Below are 18,973 nucleotides of genomic sequence, written 5' to 3'. Positions count from 1 at the left end.
ATAATCAATATTTATCTTTGACTTTTTTATTTTGAGTTAAATATCTAAATGTATTTATTGTAATACCATGTTCTATATATTAAAAGATCACGTTTCTCTCTCTTTTTATCATAAATAAATTTTAATTGCTTTTATTTCATTTAATAATATTTTCTTAAAATCTTCTGACTTTAATTAATATGAGTTTACATGTTCTTTGTTTTAGGAGAAAAACATTTTAAGAAAATATTGGAAAATAGTAAAATTTAGTATATGTGTTAATTTTTTTCTTTTTTATTCCATATGTTATTTAATTTTACTTGCATCAATATGTGCTTAAAGTTCAGAGTAGGAAAGGGATAAATGTGAGCTTTCTTTTTATTACACCATTTTCTTTATTTGAAATTTGTTAAAAAGTATAGTAAAAGTATGAACATTCACATAACTTTTTTTATGAGAAAAAATAAAGTAAAAAACAAAACAAAAATTTTAAAAAAAAAATACATATAAAATAACGTTGTTTTGGGAATTTAATATTTACATAGTTTATTCGCATAAAAATGTTTTAATAAGATATGATTTATAAATATCAGTATAAAAGTTATATATTCAAATCATGGTACATATATAGCAGTTGTTGACTAATAGTAGGGAACCGCTTACGTTTAAATATTCTAATATATTATTTCATACAATGAATTATTTAAAATAAATGGATAATATCTTTGTTCAACATTTTATATAATTTTTATGAAACGTTCATTTTTGCTTTCTTCAAAAAATATTATAAATGTGTGTTTTCAATAAAAAAAAATTTAAAAAAATAAATTTTATTAATAATAAAGATAAATTTAGTATATTAATAGTATTGTTTTAGAAGTTAAATATTTTTTATTTGTATGCAGTGATCATGTTAAAAATATCTTAAAGATTTTTTAATAAAAAATGTTTTAATAGTCGCCTAAAAAATATATTATTTTAACGTATATATATATATATATATATATATATATCACTCACATTCTTGGATGAAGTTTTTCGAAAAATATTCATATTTGTTGAAGTTCCTAAAATAAAATTAAAATTGGAAGTTATACATATAAAGAAGTTATTTTAGGGTTCATACGAAATTCATGTTCTAAGTCTTTCTTAATTTTGTACCTTACAATGAAAACGTTTTTATTTAAAATTTTAATTAAATATATATAAGCAACAATAATGTTAGAAATCTTTTAAGAAGTTCTAAAGTTGAAGATATTGTATTAATGATGAAAGGGAGTAATTTATTGAAATTTTAAAAAATATTTAATGTTATCTTGAAATTTATCAATGAAAGATAATGAAATTATAAATATTTATCCTTCAACTTGTTTTATTTTCTTTTAAAATTTATGGATGAAAGAGAATGAAATTAAAAACATTACCCTTTTCTTGTTTATTTTCTTCATATAGGGTGGAAATTATAAATGATTTTATTGTTCTCCTTTATTCAGTAAATATCATTTAATTTTTTTATGTCATTTGTAGTTAAGTTTTAGATTATATTAAGAAAATGGGAACACTCTTTCTAATAATACATCGTTTTTATTAATTATAATTCATTAAGAAATACAAAAACACCATTTTTAATAACGTGTAAAACTTAACCAATTTTATAGTTTATAATAATTTTTAATCGGTACATATTTAGAAGAATGTGTTTATAAAACTTCTCTTTAGAAAAACGCAGCATAAGTTTTTACTCAGTTTCTAAAAAGTTATACAATTATGTTATGTGTAACGGTTGAATTAAAGATAAACATATTTCATAATATATAATAAATCAGTTTTATAATATTAAGTTATGTTTAAAGTCTATTTTTAATATGATATTATAATTATTTATAGTTTATTTTAGTAAAAGTTTATAATATGTTATACAATTATGTTTAACTAGTTTTAATATGGAAGCATCTAAAATGGGATGGTCCAATCAATTAAAGATAAACATATTTCATAGTATATAAATTGTACAAATCTTACCTTATAAATCAGTTTTATAATTTTAAGTTATGTTTAGAGTTCACTTTTTAATATGGTATCATGATTATTTATAGTTTATCTTAGCGAGAGTTTGTTAGACTTATCGAGTCACCCGCTATCAAACCATCAATCTACATGTAGTTCCACGTAGAGTTGGAGGATCTCAACATCATAAATATGTTTTGGAGTCTCACACACAATTTTGAGGATCTCGGAGTGAGAAATATATATTGGAGATCCTACATCGACTGGAAATAAAGACATTTCGTATAGTGCAAATCTCACCTTAAAAAAATATTTTATAAATTGAGTTAGACTTAAAATTAACTTATTCTTAACGAAGTGTTTTTTTATTGAGTTATTAAATAATATTGTTTATTAGTTTATTTAACAATAAATAATTTAACTTTAATATAATTAAACAATTCATTATGTTGAAAATTAGAAAAGAAGAGTTACGTGTTATAAGTTACATAAGATCACTAAAAATTAAGTTAAAAAAGTCAATAAAAACTGAGCATAACTTATTAATTGTTTTTTAATGATAATTTGATATGAAAACTAAAAGGCAAATTTGGAAGTCTAAAAGATAGTTATGAACCTTATGGGTAAGTCAACGACCTCCTCGTTTTGTATGAATCAACATTTTCATCATATATCTAACTCTCTTTTAGTTGATTAAAAGAGAGAGAAAAATCTAACTCTTTTCTTAGTTATTATAAAATATTACCCTCTTCATCGATAACTTTTCATACAGAGACTAATAAACATGATATGGATCTTTAGGGTTGAATTTAAAAGAGTATTACATAGTTTTAAATAATAAAATTATTTTTATGACACTGTGTTGATTAAGAATTTTTTTTACTTTTTATATTTATATTTTCTTTTAACTACAACTTTTGAATCTACATGTTTACATAAATAGATGTGGTTTACACTACGTATTAATTCATTTCAATATTGTTGTATTATTAATTCAGTCATCTTAAACTCATTTCATCACCTTAAATGTGAAGTTTTATTTGATCATTTCACCACCTTAAATGTGAAGTTTTCTTCAATGTGTTTTAAATACTTAGAAAAGTTATAATATAAATTTATGTATTTAATTCACACATTTAAATCAGAGTCATATTTTATCAATTTGTAACATTAATTATATACATTTTGTATATCTATATTGATAGTTTTTTCGAGATTCAATAACAATGACATACGAGTTAAATCCAAATAAAAATTTGACATCATCTCTAACTCAAAATCTTAAGGTAAGAATTTGTGAGTTTTTTTTTCTTGTATGTTGTTCAACTCTATCATTTATCCTAAACGTGGGATTTAAATTTGCATTTTGATTTTCTAACAATCTTACCCTCAAGTGTGAGTCATTTCACATTGGGAAACTTTCCCTCAAATTCACTAACGACCCTTATCTTTATCGTTGTTCATCATAAGTGGACATGCTTGGTTGGACCTTTTATACATGAGTTAAACTCACTAAGAGATTAACATCAGCTCTAACCCAAAACTTTAAGAGAATGAGTTTGTGAGTTTTTTACTTTTATGATGTTCAATTTTATCATTTATACTAGTGAAACTTGGACTTTACACTTAAATTTCCTAACATGCATAATTCATAAAAATTATATTTAAGTCAATATGTAACCGTCATTTAATTGTATCATCAACCATTTAAATCAAAATTATTTAGGAAACATTACTCTATCACCATAGATTATCAAATTTGAAGCATTAAATAAAAGATTCAAAATATACGCATAATTAAATCAAAGTAAAATATTTTCTATACATACGAAAGTGATAATTTAGAAAAAATAATTACTAATATAATTAAAAAATTAATGTATAATTGTTTTGAGCATAATAATAAAGATTATATCATCATTTAAAAAGTACAGTGAGTGTAACACCTTAATAATGACAAAGTATAATGACAAAGTATTATGTTGTGAATCCAATAAAGATTATGCATAAAGTATATATTTTTTTCAAAATGTTACTTAAAGATACCTAAAACTTATGTAGTAACAATTTATTTACAAGATATATGTATGTGTATGTAATATAGTACAGTGAACGCAGTTTATACAACAAACATACACATACAAGGATAAACTATTGGAATAAAATTATAACATACGAAAGCATAAGTGAAAAAAACATTTAATTTTGAAATTCATATACAAACAAAATCCATGTATCAACCACAAAAATTCAATTTCATTCTAATGCTAGTATATAACATTCATATATATCAAACATGAATATATAGATAAAGATTATTCAGCAAATGGAATATCAATTGACGTCTCTTGAAAACTCTTATTAAGTATGTAACTACCAGAGATTAACATTTGATCAAATACCTAATACTACATGTCTAAAATAGGTCACGATGTGTATAAACTTCATCATTAGTTTCTCATCATCTAATATCTTAATTTATGTAACTTAAACCATTAGTGAAGTTAGAGGATCTTCGTCACAATAAAGACTTTTCATATTTAATACACGATCAAACAATAATGCATACATTATCCCAATGTATGACCTCAATTTCATACAGATTAATCACCCAATATCAATACAATTTTGTTTACAACCTCCATACAATCAAGAGACCTCAATGGTTTTAATATGCTCAATTATATATTTTGTATTCTTATATAAATCACAATTCAACAAATAATTCCAAAATTTTAAAACTTTGACATCCAACTCACATTCAAACTAAGACAATTAACTTTATCAACTACTTTTCAAATTGATAAACCTGGTTTTCACCAATTAACATTCATTTCACACAACATAGCTTTGCTTACCTGAAAAACTTATCTTCAAAGTGCCCTCCAAAATTTAAGTCATAAATGTTATACAAAATTTGGAGACCTATTAAAAGTTATCCAAATATAGTCATTTTAGTATATGGTAAAATAAGTTGAGAAGTGATTCCACCACAATTTATGAAAAAATAATAAAGAAAAGCATTGAACAGTATTTAGAATAAATAAGAACTTATTTTATTTAAAAAATTAATTAAAAATAATAATAATTGGTTTCTCAACTACTTTGAAACTTGATGAGATTTTGAAATAGACTAATTTAAAGAAAAAGTTATATTATTAAAAAAATGTCTATTTTATTTTAATAAATTATAAATAATAAACTAATTTATACAATGTTAATAGGTAACTTATTGTCATGCAAAGCTATATATAAAAATGTGTGAATATTTATGTTATATTTAGTTTATATACAAACATGTTTTTAGATAATTATATAAATTAATTTTGGAATGTCTTATCATATTTATCAAATATGAAATAATATGTTGGAAATGAAAATAATATGTCTCAATATTAAAATATTGTAAATTAACGAGATAATTTTATTTAACATATAAAAATATAGGAGGAAAAATGTGACCCATCAAACTTGTGATACATCGTGTACAGTTTATAAAGTGACAAAAATTGAGGAATTGGAGTAACATGACTAGGAACATTACAACACATGATTATTAAATTCAGAAGTTATCACTTAATCTAATATTTTAAGTAACACAATAAATGATTTTATCTTATAAAATTATTTATTATTTTACCTACCTTACTGGTGAAAAATAATACTGTTTTTCAATTGGTCTAATTAGTTGATTGAAAAAGGTTTTGATTATTTGGATATTGAAAAGACAAAAATGGGGTTGTGGATGGTGAAATTAGTGGTGGGAATAAAGAGGTGTGATGATGATGGATGGAGGGAAGTATGAATGTGAATCAAAATATCCGAATTTGACTGCAACATGACATTTCTGATTGGTGGAAACCAATGCACTCGGATTCGTCACTGCTAGAGAGACACGTGTTGCAGAGAGAAAGTTTTGGACACGTGTACGTTCCTGGTTTATGGGAGTAACACCGTGGAAACTGTCTCTTTCTTACTTTATCCTCTGCACTTATTTAATTTTAAAAGAAAGGATAAAAGAAAAGAGATTTCTCTTTGCTGCGAATTCGGATCGCCAAAATAAGCTTTTTTTTACGTTTTTTTTGAGTCATTTTGAAATAAATTATTGAAACATGATTTTTTTTTTCAAATTTGAAGGTGTGCTTCAAATTATGACGTGAATTAATTTTTTTTATTGAAGTAATGATTTGAATAACAATTTTAATATAAAAAAAAAACATTTTGAGAAACTATTTTTTTAACACAAGTGTTTAATATGATTTATCTTTATATTTTTTATTTATTTATTTCACAAGTTTAAAAAAAAATCAAAATTCACTGAAATCTATTTTTATTCATAAAAAAGTATATTTGTCACATCAATATGATTTAAACATCAACAAAAAAAAATAAAGAAAAATAAAATCAAGCTCGACAAAAGAATCCAAAATGAATATTAGGATTGAATTGGAATAAGTACATTGAGCTGAACTAGGTTTTGAAACACATAACTTGCATGAGTAAAACAAAAGAAAAGAAAAAACGAACTTGAAAGTTTCAAAAGTTAAGAACAGTGAGTTTGACACTCAAACAACTCATTAAATGAAGAGGTTTCACTGGTTGAGAAAATTGCACTGAAAATGGAATTGAAAGTCTTTGGTTCTTTTTATAAATAAAAAAGTGTTCCAATCCACTCAAACGTCAAAAGTTTTCTGAGATTGAGCGTCCTCTATTATTGGTATTTGTAACTTGTAGTAGAGCTTAATGGTTTTCCAATCAACATGCAAACACTCTTAAATATTGAAAATTTAGAGGTTTGACTTTGGTAAATTCAAGGAAGGAAGAAAGAAAGAAAAAATGTAAAAAATTATATACAATCTTTTTAAAAGTAAATTTTAAATTAAACTCAACTTTTTAAAATTAGTGTGTAAATAATGTTTCATTATGAATTAATTGTATTTCTAATTGATTTATATATTATGAATTAATTGTATTTTTAATTGATGTAAAATATAGGATAAAGTGTAGTTTGTGTCTCATAATGACTGTTAAATTTTTTTCGGTTTAGATTATGTAATGCGTCTGCTTCTCTAAATGAGATGTAGGGAGTGATTTGTACTGTATGGTAAGTGAGTTGTGAAAACATATAAACATCGTAATCTTTAATGGGGGAGTTGTTGATGGTTTAGAAGTGGTTGTCTTGGTTCAAGTGAAGGTTTGGTCTTGGATTAAGTCAAAGTCTTTCTTTGGTTTGTTCTCCTTTTCCAAATGGTGTCTCGAACCTTTGTCTGTATGATGATGGTTTCTTGATATATCTTTTAGTTCAGGTGCTTGTGTTTTAGGGTGTTTATTTTTGGGTTAAGTCAGTGGTGTTTTGTAATCCTAAACGTTCGGCGGTGCGAGTTTTAAGATGAAATGTCTTAAGTCTTTTATTTTGTATCAGGATTAGAACACCCTTAAAGTGGTTCACATTTATTTATTTTTTATAGTAAAAAAAAAAGAATAAAAATTTAATTGCTCTATTTTATGTTTTTATTTTATTCACTTTTGATATTTAAAGGTAAATTTCTCATCAGTGTTCAATGCTCACAATGTTGTCCTTTTGTTCTGTTTTTGGTATGTTTTATTATATGGTAAGAGACCTAACTCAAATCTAAACTTTCCTGAGTTGGCTTGATGTAGACTAAGGCTAAAAATAAGTAGTATTGAACCAAATTTGATGTCCGATATTGTAACCAATTCATGTGTAACCAATCCATGATAAGCTAAAAAATTAGTAGAAGAGGGTTGGTCCCAAAAAAATTATAAATCTCTGACCTATTTTCAGACCAATGGATTCACATAAGTTTCCTTAAAATGAAGTTTCTCATATTCAGCAAAATATACCATAATTAAATAATATAACATAAAATATTCAAATAATCTAATTTGCACATTTTAAAAAAATAAATAAAAAAAATAAAAATGATCAAAATAACACAATATAAATCAACATGCAACTTAATGAGACCAATAGACTACAACGTTATCCAACTTATATTCATCCCTATTATATTAAAAAAAATAAATTATTGCTACCTAGACATATGCATGGCTAAAATGTGAGAAATGGGAAAATAATTATTTTAATCATACAATAATTATATTCAAATCATTAATGTTCTTTTAACAAAAAATATATATGTATTAAAGTATGAAATAAAAGAAATCAAATTTACATCATATATTTTTGGAAACATTTTTTTTAAATAATAAAAATTGGTCAAGGAATTTCAAAAGCTTTTCCATTTTAAACTGTATTCATACATTGCTTTATTACTTTTTATATTAAAAGTTTTATAATCAACAGTTTCTAATCTATTGTCTAGCTTTATATTCAAGTATTCAAATCATAGAGTTTAAACTTCTATTTTTTCCATCTTCAATTTTCTACTATGTTCCATATACGGCCAAAAAAGCATAGAAGCGGAAGATTGTCAAACAAAAACAATAGTAACATGTGGACGAGGTTGAGTTGTTGGAACGTGATAATCACACGCTGGCTTGTGGTTTAGTGAATAATATGTATTGCGTTAATTATCCAGTACTATTTGTTTGCTGGTTAAGCAACAAAATATTGAAAGCTGTCTAATATTTTTATTTCCACAGGTTTGTCTTAATTCAAACAAATATTCAGTTCAGAAAACAAGTATATATTAATTATGGCAGTTTTAAACATCATTAATATTGAATGAATTATCAAACATCAGTTTTGAACCCCATACATAATCTTAAGTAATATTTTTAAAAACTGTGGTTGAAATGGAAAGAAAAAATATTATATAAAAATAGTAAATATTTAATTTAAATAGAAATACAGTAATAACTGTGCTGTGTGAATAGATGAGATATAAAAAATAAGTAGACAAATATCACCTTGTTTATATAGATAATGTAATGTAAGCACAAAGTCAGAACAAATAAATAAAATTTATGAAAAGCTTTGCATGTTGATAAACATTTCTTTCTAAAGACCCCACACACACGTGTTGTCATGATAATTTTTTTTTTTAAAAATTTAGTCTTAACTTGAATTTGGGCCACTAAACAATCTTGTGTTTTCTGAATTTGTGAGGAAAAACCAAAATGTGATAGTATAATTAACTAACAAGTAATAGTAAGTAATCTTCATAATATTATTAGTAATATTTGAGTTTTATTGTACCTGACTTAATAATTCGTATGAAAATACTCGAAACAACACTGAAAATATGTAGTATTTTCTCAGGTATGAAGATCTGAAAAGTCGAATACAAAAATAACACATAAAATAAATCCAGTATTATAAGAACATTTTATTATTAAGTTATAAGTATGAAATAATTATTCACTTAATTGATGACGAATTTTTAGTTAAAGAAATGTTAAATATTGATAATAAAAAATGAAATAATAATCCATTAATTTTATTGTATTGTTTAATTAAAAATATTATATTTTAAGTATGAAACAACTCATTATCTTTATAATACTAGATTTGTGTAATTTGTTATTCTTATAGTTTTTTTATATTAAGGATGTATTTTTGTTACCAATGCTATATCACGAAAAATTTGATCATTTGATAAATTAGTTTATTATTATTTTGTGTATTTGATTATTGTTAAAATTTGATCTCGAAAATAATGAGAGTATTCTTAAATAAAACCATGGATGTGAGTTATTAAATGTTTAGGATGTTAGCACTTTATCTATTTTGAAAATCTATGTAGTTATAGTATTGTATAAATACATTATACATGTATTATATATTGATAGAGACATTGTTGCTTTATAGATATTGTAAGTTAATATGTCATATCACATGTACCATTGAACAAAAATTTGTGTTTTTCACATCATTTATTGATAATGCATCCATTCAATAAGTTGTATAATATATTTTTTAGATCCTAAATTTTGAAGAAATATTTTTAAGTATAGTTTTTATTTTATAAATATTAAAATATATTATGGTGAAGCATTTTTTACTGGTAAAAATTAAAGAAATAACAATATTTTTTAATTTAATTATATTTAATGGTATCAAATTTAATTGTTAAACAATAAAAAAAACAAAACACAGCGAGTAAAATTTACTAAAGTCAAATTACAAATTATATTAATTTCAACTCCAATGACACTGTAGACACTATATAAGTGAAAACATATTCTTAAAAAAAACTAAATTAATATTTTTTAAATTAAAATTATTATAATATTATTATAGAAAGTTGTGATGTGGTGTTATTCCGTGTTAACAAAACTTTTTCCAAATATATTTATAACGAATCTAGGAGTAGGTGCCCTGCGTAGGTGTAACACACGCATCCGAATAATTAATATGTTTTATATAATAATCAGCAGATAATATCATAATTTTGTAAAAAAAAAGAAGATAATATAATATGACCCTCCACTGCTCGTGTTTTAATTGGCTTTTCAGATTCCTGCTGACTCATAAACAGGTATTCTATTTTATCTTCAACTTTTATAGGTGCAAATGCAAAACTAACTATATCATAAGTATATATAAATAATTTTAAATTCTTCAAAATATAACACAGAATATATATATTAAAGTAATACATTTTTTTACTTTTATTTTACAAAGCTGAACATTTTTATCTCGTTTGTTTTAAACACGGCAGTTTCTTTCTGCACCCTACATTTTTTCCTGCACCCTCACAATGTTATGCAAAGATCAAACTGTCCTTATTATTTTTTAAAAACTCTAAAATGCACCTGAGCTGTATTTATTTTTTTGCATTATGGATTATAGAATCCGGAAAAATTTCGGATCATCACTTCCAATAAAATTTTGGATCCATCAATCCATAATTCAAAATATGCATTTCACATTAGAAAATCCATCATTAAAAAAAATCATTCTATATCCACCAATCCGTAACAAAAATATGCATTGCAAATTCAGAAATCCATAATTCAAAAAAAACATTCCGGATCCACCAATCCGTAACAGAATTAGGCTTCCAGATTCAGCAATCCAGAAATCAATAATTTATGCAAAATTTGCTTATAGAACACTCCTCATCTGCAAAACCGATTTTCGGTAACCACAGAGTTTTTTTCAAATAAAAGGTGCATTCAGTAAATTTTGGAGGTGCAGGAAGAAAAACGTAGACATATAGAAAGAGGAAGCCTTTAAACAGTCATCGTGATGGAAGTTGGAAACGTAAATCTGATGGTAATTGGGCCATTGGTGATTAGGCCTAGAGCAGGAGAATTGTGATACCTTCAAATTGTGGGTTTTGCATTCAATCCCATAAAACTTAACTCTACCTCATACTCTTTCTTAGAAGATAAAACTATTCTTTCTTATATTTATATTTAATTTACTTCTCTTTTCTTCTCCTATCCTTCGTATTGCACCATGTACGTCTTTCTTAGTTCATTCGTGAGAGAGAATTCTAAAAGCTCGATTAAGTTTTTGATGAATATTATTCCTATCAAAAGAATATTTTTCCATTAAAATAAAATATAAATATATTTAAAAATAATGCATTTCAAAATATAATTTTAGAAGGGAGAAAAGTAGATTTTATATTATACAGGTTGCAAAATGCAAAAACCCCAAACTGTATTGCTAAAAGAGTAATTTTACAAGCAGAAAAGGAGGGAGTTTGATGGAATTTGTGTGAGTGTGATTGTGATGGGAGAATGTGTGGTGGAAATAGAAGTGAGATACATGTGGGGAGACCCACAAGATCCATGCCGGTACTCTAAAATAAACTCCATTTTCATTCTGTGCATCATTCACTTTTATACAGCAATATCATACCTCTAATTGTCATCAAATCTTGAATAAGTGACCTCATAAAATTACAAAAATATTTTTAGTTTAATTTTAATTCAAATAAATGTGAATTAAAAATAAAAATATTAATTATTAAATAATTAATTTATAAAATGAATGTAATATTGAAATTTATTTTTGTAAATAACATAAAATTACATGAATTTAAAGAATAATTATTTTTAATAATATTATTATAATATTTAGTTTTATTAACTAACAAGTAATGTATAATAAGTACTCTTCATAATATTATTAGTAATATTTAGTTTTATTGGACCTGACCTAATAATCCGTATGAAAATACCCAAAACAATACCGAAAATAGGTAGCATCTTTTCAAGGTAGAAAAATAATAAAATTGTAATATTTCAAGATTTAATATTAATTTGAATTATAAGAAAACTGTATCGATGGTGAGAAGAAATAAGATGTTTTTATTATCTTATGTATATTCATATGTATAGTAAATATATACAAGCTAAGTATGTATGAATTCATTCATGATTAGTATCTTAATTAGAGTCAAATTATAAATTATATTAATTTCAAAGAAAATAATAATTATCAAATTATATGCAATTATTATATGCAATATTGTACGATATTTTACCAATTATATGCAATTAATTTAATAATGATAGAATCTCATGATTAGTATCCTACCTCATTATATTGTAGTCTGGGGAGAGCAACTCTCTATATATTAGATGAAGTGATGTAATACACACATAAGAGGATAAGAAACATTTTTTTTTTCTTATCATTTTTTTATATCAACTCCAATGTAAGATGCACTAAGTAAAAAACATATTCTTAAAAAAAAAAAAACTAAATTAATATTTTTATTATATTTATTTTTAATTAAAAATATGATAATATTATTGTAGAAAGTTGTGAAGTGATGTTATTCGGTTTTAACAAAACTTTTTTCAAATATATTTGCATCGAATCTAGGAGTAGGGGCCCTGCGTAGGTGTAACACACGCATCCGAATAATTAATTAATATGTTTTATAGAATAATCAGCAGATAATATCATAATTTTGTAAATAAAAAATGAGATAATATAATATTACCCTCCACTGCTCCTATTTTAATTGGTTTGTCAGATTCCTGTGACTCATAACAGGTATTCTATTTTATCTTCCATAGGTGCAAATGCAAAACTATATCATAAGTAGATATAAATAATTTTAAATTCTTCAGAATACAACACAGAATACTATGCGTATATACATTAAAGTAATAAATTTTTTTACTTTTAGTTTACAAATATAAACATTTTTATCTCGTTTGTTTTGAACAGTTGTGATGGACGTTGGAAAAGTAAATCTATTCCACTAGATTTGATTGCGTCATTTGCTAACTCCAAACTAGCGCAGAGAATGTGATGATAATTGGGTCATTGGTGATTGGGCCATTAGTAATTGGGCCTAGAGCAGGAGAATTATGAGACAAATGCTTCCTACACCCAATCATTTTTAACCTACACTTAAAATATTTTTTTAATTTTCAAAAATGTCCTTAGTTTCGGAAATAAAAATCCAGAATTGAAAATAATATATTCTAAAAAAATAAATCCGAAAGTGGTTATAGAGTTTCAGAAATAAAAATCCGAAAAAAAAATAAAATTCTGTTTTGGAAAAAAAAAATCTGAAATTGAAAATAATACATTCCAGAAAAAAAAATTCATAATATAAAATTTTGTTCTGGAAAAAAAAATCTAAAACACATATTTTGAAAATTTATTTTAAGGACAGTTTCGTCTTTTCTGCTGGAATCAGATGTGGTACAAGGAAGCAATTGCCGAATTATGATACCTTCAAATGGTAGGGTTTTGCATTCTTCAATCCCATAAAACTTAACTCTACCTCATACTCATACTCCTGGTGAGAAAGATAAAACTATTCTTTCTTATATTTATATTTAATTTACTTTTTTTTTTCTTCTCCTATCCTTTGTATTGCACCATGCACGTCTTGAGAATTTTCTTCTTTCGTTCATGAGTGAGAGAGAATGCTAAAAGCTCATTGGACACCATATTTTAAAAGATAATTATTAATGTATGAAATAGTATTATCATTCCAGAATGTTTAAGTTTTGATGAATATTATTCCTATCAAAAGAATATTTTTCCATTAAAATAAAATATAAATATATTTAAAAATAATGTATTTCAAAATATACCATCCAAAATATAATTTTAAAAGGGACAAGTAGATTTTATATTATACAGGTTGCAAAATGCAAAAACCCCAAATTACTAATTATCATCCATGCAGCATGCAGGTGCTCTAAAATAGACTCCATTTTCATTCTGTGCATCACTCACTTTAATTAGCGATATCAGCCTTTAATTATCATAAAATATTGGACAAGTGACCTCATAAAATTACAAAAATATTTTTAGTTTAATTTTAATTCAAATAAATGTGAATTCAAATTAAAAATATTAATTATTAAATAATTAATTTATAAAATGAGAAGTAATATTGAAATTTATTTTGTAAATAAAAAATTAGATGAATTTAAAGAATAATTATTTTTTATTAATATATTTTTTTATTTAGAATTTTAATTTATTTTTTAATATTTATTTTACAAGAAAAAAGAAAAATCATTACTATCAATTTAATATTTAATTAATTTAACTTTTTTTTTTAATTCAAATAAAATAATTTAGAGTGGTTAAACTATTTTAAACCAGTTTAAATCAACAAAGAATAAAAATTTTACACTAAAATAAATATATATATAATTTTTGTTAACTTTAATTTTCACATTAACTTACTTTATGTTGTTTAAATTTTTATATGAGATTTAATAAAACAACAAGACTTTACATCAAGTATATTGACATTAAAGTTACATAATCAATCCAGCCGAAAATACAATTATTATATATCTCATTCTACATTACTAACTAATGCATTCACTTGTACAATTAATTTACATATAATTATAAAATATAAATGTAATTATTTTTCAATAACAATAGTTAGATTAAATTCTTCAAATTTCATATTCAATTTGATTCATTACTATGTTAAAAATAACAAGTTAAATTTTTTGATTTTTTTCTTACTACCAACACATAGTTCATGCATAAATATAAAGGTTGATAAATTTATTTGTATGACATAAAACTGTTAAATGACATTATAAATAACGAACATTTACATATTGGTTGTATGTGTGAATTTTAAATAGATAATTTTTTATGTGTTTATTATTTTTTAAGATCAAGAAAAAATCAAATATTTTTATAATAATTGTTCATTTATTTTTACATGGTTTTAAATTAATTTATATATGTAATTTTCTTCTTATATAAAAAAGAGAAGAGTTGGTATAAAAAACTCCATCACTATTTATTAAATAAATATATTTTATTTATTTGATTTTATAATTTTACATGAAAAATTTACAAGACAAAAAAGAGAGTAAATGAGAGTATAAAAAATTGAAGTTAATGATAATTGAAGTGGTTTTGTAAGCATTGTGCAATTGATTTTTTATGTAATTTGATGTTACAATTTTGTATTGGTGTTATGAACAATTAAGATTTTCAATTTGAATCTTAATATCTTTGAATTGAAATTGTAATGTGAAAAAATTAATCTAAGTGTTGTAATTGGAAAATAATTATATTCAATAATATGATTGTACTGCATTGTTTACTAAAAGAAGCTTGCAAGTAAGTAAAAATGTTTCATGGACATTTAATGTAGATTGTTTTCATGCAATAACTTAAACAATGCCATTTATGTTTTCCAGCAATATTTTTCATTTATTAACTATTTTGTAAAGTATTATTTGAAACTAACATTAAATATTTTCTTTTGTACCACCATAATATTAGTTATTTTCAAAAAATTTCAAACAAATCATAAATTAAATTAAACTAGATAATTATTAGGATAAAATTAACAATAAAAAAATGTTTATTAGTTACAGGCATGTCTGTGATTGCAGGAGTATCTTTAGACCAATTAATAACAAATTTATACATTATATTTGCAAGATTATTTTTAATTGAGAAAGATTATATATTATGATATTTTCTCTTATGCATAACTTACTATGTTGTATTTTTTATATTAGAAAACTATTTTCCACTTATTATCAAACGATGGTTAAGGTATGATTTTCTGGTTTATAATAATTTGAACCTGTCCTGTTTTGGGTTTTCGTCAGTCATATACTGATTAGTTCGACCTAGTGGATGATCTAAGACTAAGGTCACCATAATTTTTGAAACTATTATCATAAATTCTCATATAATTATGTCAGTGTAATAATATTAATTTGGATAAATATATTATGGGAATCAATCTTACTAGTGTGAAATTAACGTGATTTTAATGCACAATATCTCAACCTCTTTGAATGCTATAATAATTTACTTGCTTAATATCCCTTATTATATTACATAAATGCTCTGATTATATACATGATATTCAGATCTTGCGGAAAGTTACCATAATATGACACATTAATACCTTGAGGAACCAAAATCAAGGATCTAAAGCCCATAAAGGTTTATGTTCTTGCCCACTTGATAGTTGGAGTATTGACCATACGTGGAATCTAAGGAGGATACTTTACAATTATATATTATATTCTTACTTATTTATACTTATCCTGAAAATAATAGATATAACTGTTGTATTTAAATATGTGATAATTATCATCATTTGTTGAAATTTTATCCTGCAAAATTTATTATTTTCCCGTGCGATCAAAATTATTATCGTCCCAATATAAATGATTTAAATATGTTAAAAGTTTATCTTGAAAATAACATATATAATTGTTTTTATTTAAATATGTGGTAATTTTCATCATCTATTGAGATTTTATCTTGTAAAAATTATTATCACTCGTGCGATTAAAATTATTATCGTCCATACAATCAAAATTATTATCTCTTAATATAATTATTATTATTTAATTCTATTATGATTTAAATATGTTGAAAGTTTATATTGAAAATAAAATAATTATCGTTCCAATAATATAATTTTTTTTCTTGCAACAGTTAATTTGTCAATGACACAGTCATCATTCATCATTAATAGTCAAACTTTCCACTCTTCCCCTTTCTTTCATCCAAATTACCTCAAATTTACTTCACCAAAACAACTACCGTACACTCAATTTCTCAGCTTCCAAATCCTTAAAACAGTGTTCCGACCTCAACCAAACACTGCTAGAGTCGTTTGTCATTCATTCATGTATAAATGAATTAAAAATAAAGAAAATAATCACTTGTGATTTATCTGAATTAAGTAATCAAAGAATTAGAAAAGATGATAAAAATATAAGGAAAGAAGAACTGTTAAAGTAATAATTATAAATATTTGAATTGCATGAAAAACAGACATAAAAGTAAAAAAAAAAAAAACTAATTTTTTATTATTAACAATCTTATTTATTAGTTTTAAGATTATTTTAGTAAAGAAAAACAATACTCATGGAGATATAGGCAGTAACACATAGCATTCATAATATAAATAAAACTTCAGAATATTTATTTTTTAGCACCTAATTGATTTTTTCCTTAATGAATGTTACATTTTCTGCCATGAATCAGAGGAATATGACTTCTTCATTTTTCACGATCTTTGGGTCCGTCTGTGTTTTTGTTTCCTCTCTCTATCAACTAGTACTTAGATCGATGCAATGCACCTAATTTTTTTTTTAAATAGAAAATATTTATTACAAAATTTTAAATTTTGTGCCCTCCAATTTTGACTAGGTAAACAACTTTGGGGTTTTAGAAAAAAATTTGAAGGAAAAGGAAAGGAAAATTTCCACTAATGAAACTGACATTTACATGCAGGATGAAATGAGAATTTCAAAATTAAAATGCATAATAAATATCTCTCCTACGCAATGCAAGAGTTTATCATAACTTATACTATCATCAATTGAAATCTCACTACATTATTATCATAATTACAGAGCAAAATACTAATAAACAAGGTATCCTACTATAAAAAATATATATACAAGCTCCCCAACCATTACATAAATTTCTCACACAATGTCATTAATAAAAAGATAAAAACACATTATTTCTCTTACCAACGTACTTAGAAATAAATTGGAAACAATTTCAATACTTAATGATTTTTTTTACTTTTAAATGTTCTGTTGAATTTAAACGCATGGTGCAAACTTTCATCTACTTTTCATAATTTCTTTCTTATTTCCGATGTCAATGTAAATTACATACTTATATAATTTATGCAACTTTATATTAGCAAACTATAAGTTCAATACATTCATTCTTTAAAACATAAGTATATAATCAATTAACATAATTTTACCGACACTTAATCTCTTTAATTATATATTATAGTAATTTAACTTTGTAAAATTGTTTATAATAAAGTTTGTAACAACTTATATGGTATGAAATATTTGTATATTTAGTCGATGTGAGATTTTCAAAATTTTGACGTTTAAAAAATAGAGTATTGGAGTTTTTTAGTTTTAATTTTTTTTTTATTTATTTTTTGTTTTGTTTCCTATACAATTAAATTTCTTTAGGTTGATTTAATTGTCATTTCATGAATTTTGAGATTTCTATTCAATAAAATTTTATTCTTAAACTCTCCGTTGAAGATTGTATTTTATTATTATCTTTTTTGAAATTTAATTTTTGTCAAAAGAATTATTTTTTAATGCTTATTGAGAATTGAGTTATTTTTTTTACTGAAGTTTTTGGTTTATTTACTTTATTTTAATAATCTTTTATTTGCTTTTTAAAATATTCGTGTTTCTCTCTTCTATTTTATTAAAATCAAGTAAGTAGAATTAAAAACCTCCACCATATCTACTCTATTTTCTTTGCACTATTATTTTTTTTCAGTTAACTAGCAATGAACACAAATTTTAGACGCTATAGGTAGAAAGCAATTCACAAAAAAATATGTTAATTAAGATAAATAGTTTTCTATTACAATGTCCTTGACACAATTTTTTACAGTTTTATTCAACAGTAAGTTTGAAAAAATTTCTTTATATTTCTATGCAATAAAAAAATTAAGTTTTTTTAGTCAAAATTTGAAAAAAATTAAATACAAACTTAAGTTATGGAAAAGGTTACAAAATGAGGATTCGAAGAAGTAGATAGGAAATTCAGAACTTAAGTTAATTAAAA

This window comes from Phaseolus vulgaris, chromosome 7 (assembly GCF_000499845.2).
Source record: "Phaseolus vulgaris cultivar G19833 chromosome 7, P. vulgaris v2.0, whole genome shotgun sequence".
Classification (NCBI taxonomy): domain Eukaryota; kingdom Viridiplantae; phylum Streptophyta; class Magnoliopsida; order Fabales; family Fabaceae; genus Phaseolus; species Phaseolus vulgaris.
Note: the sequence above shows the minus strand (reverse complement) of the source record.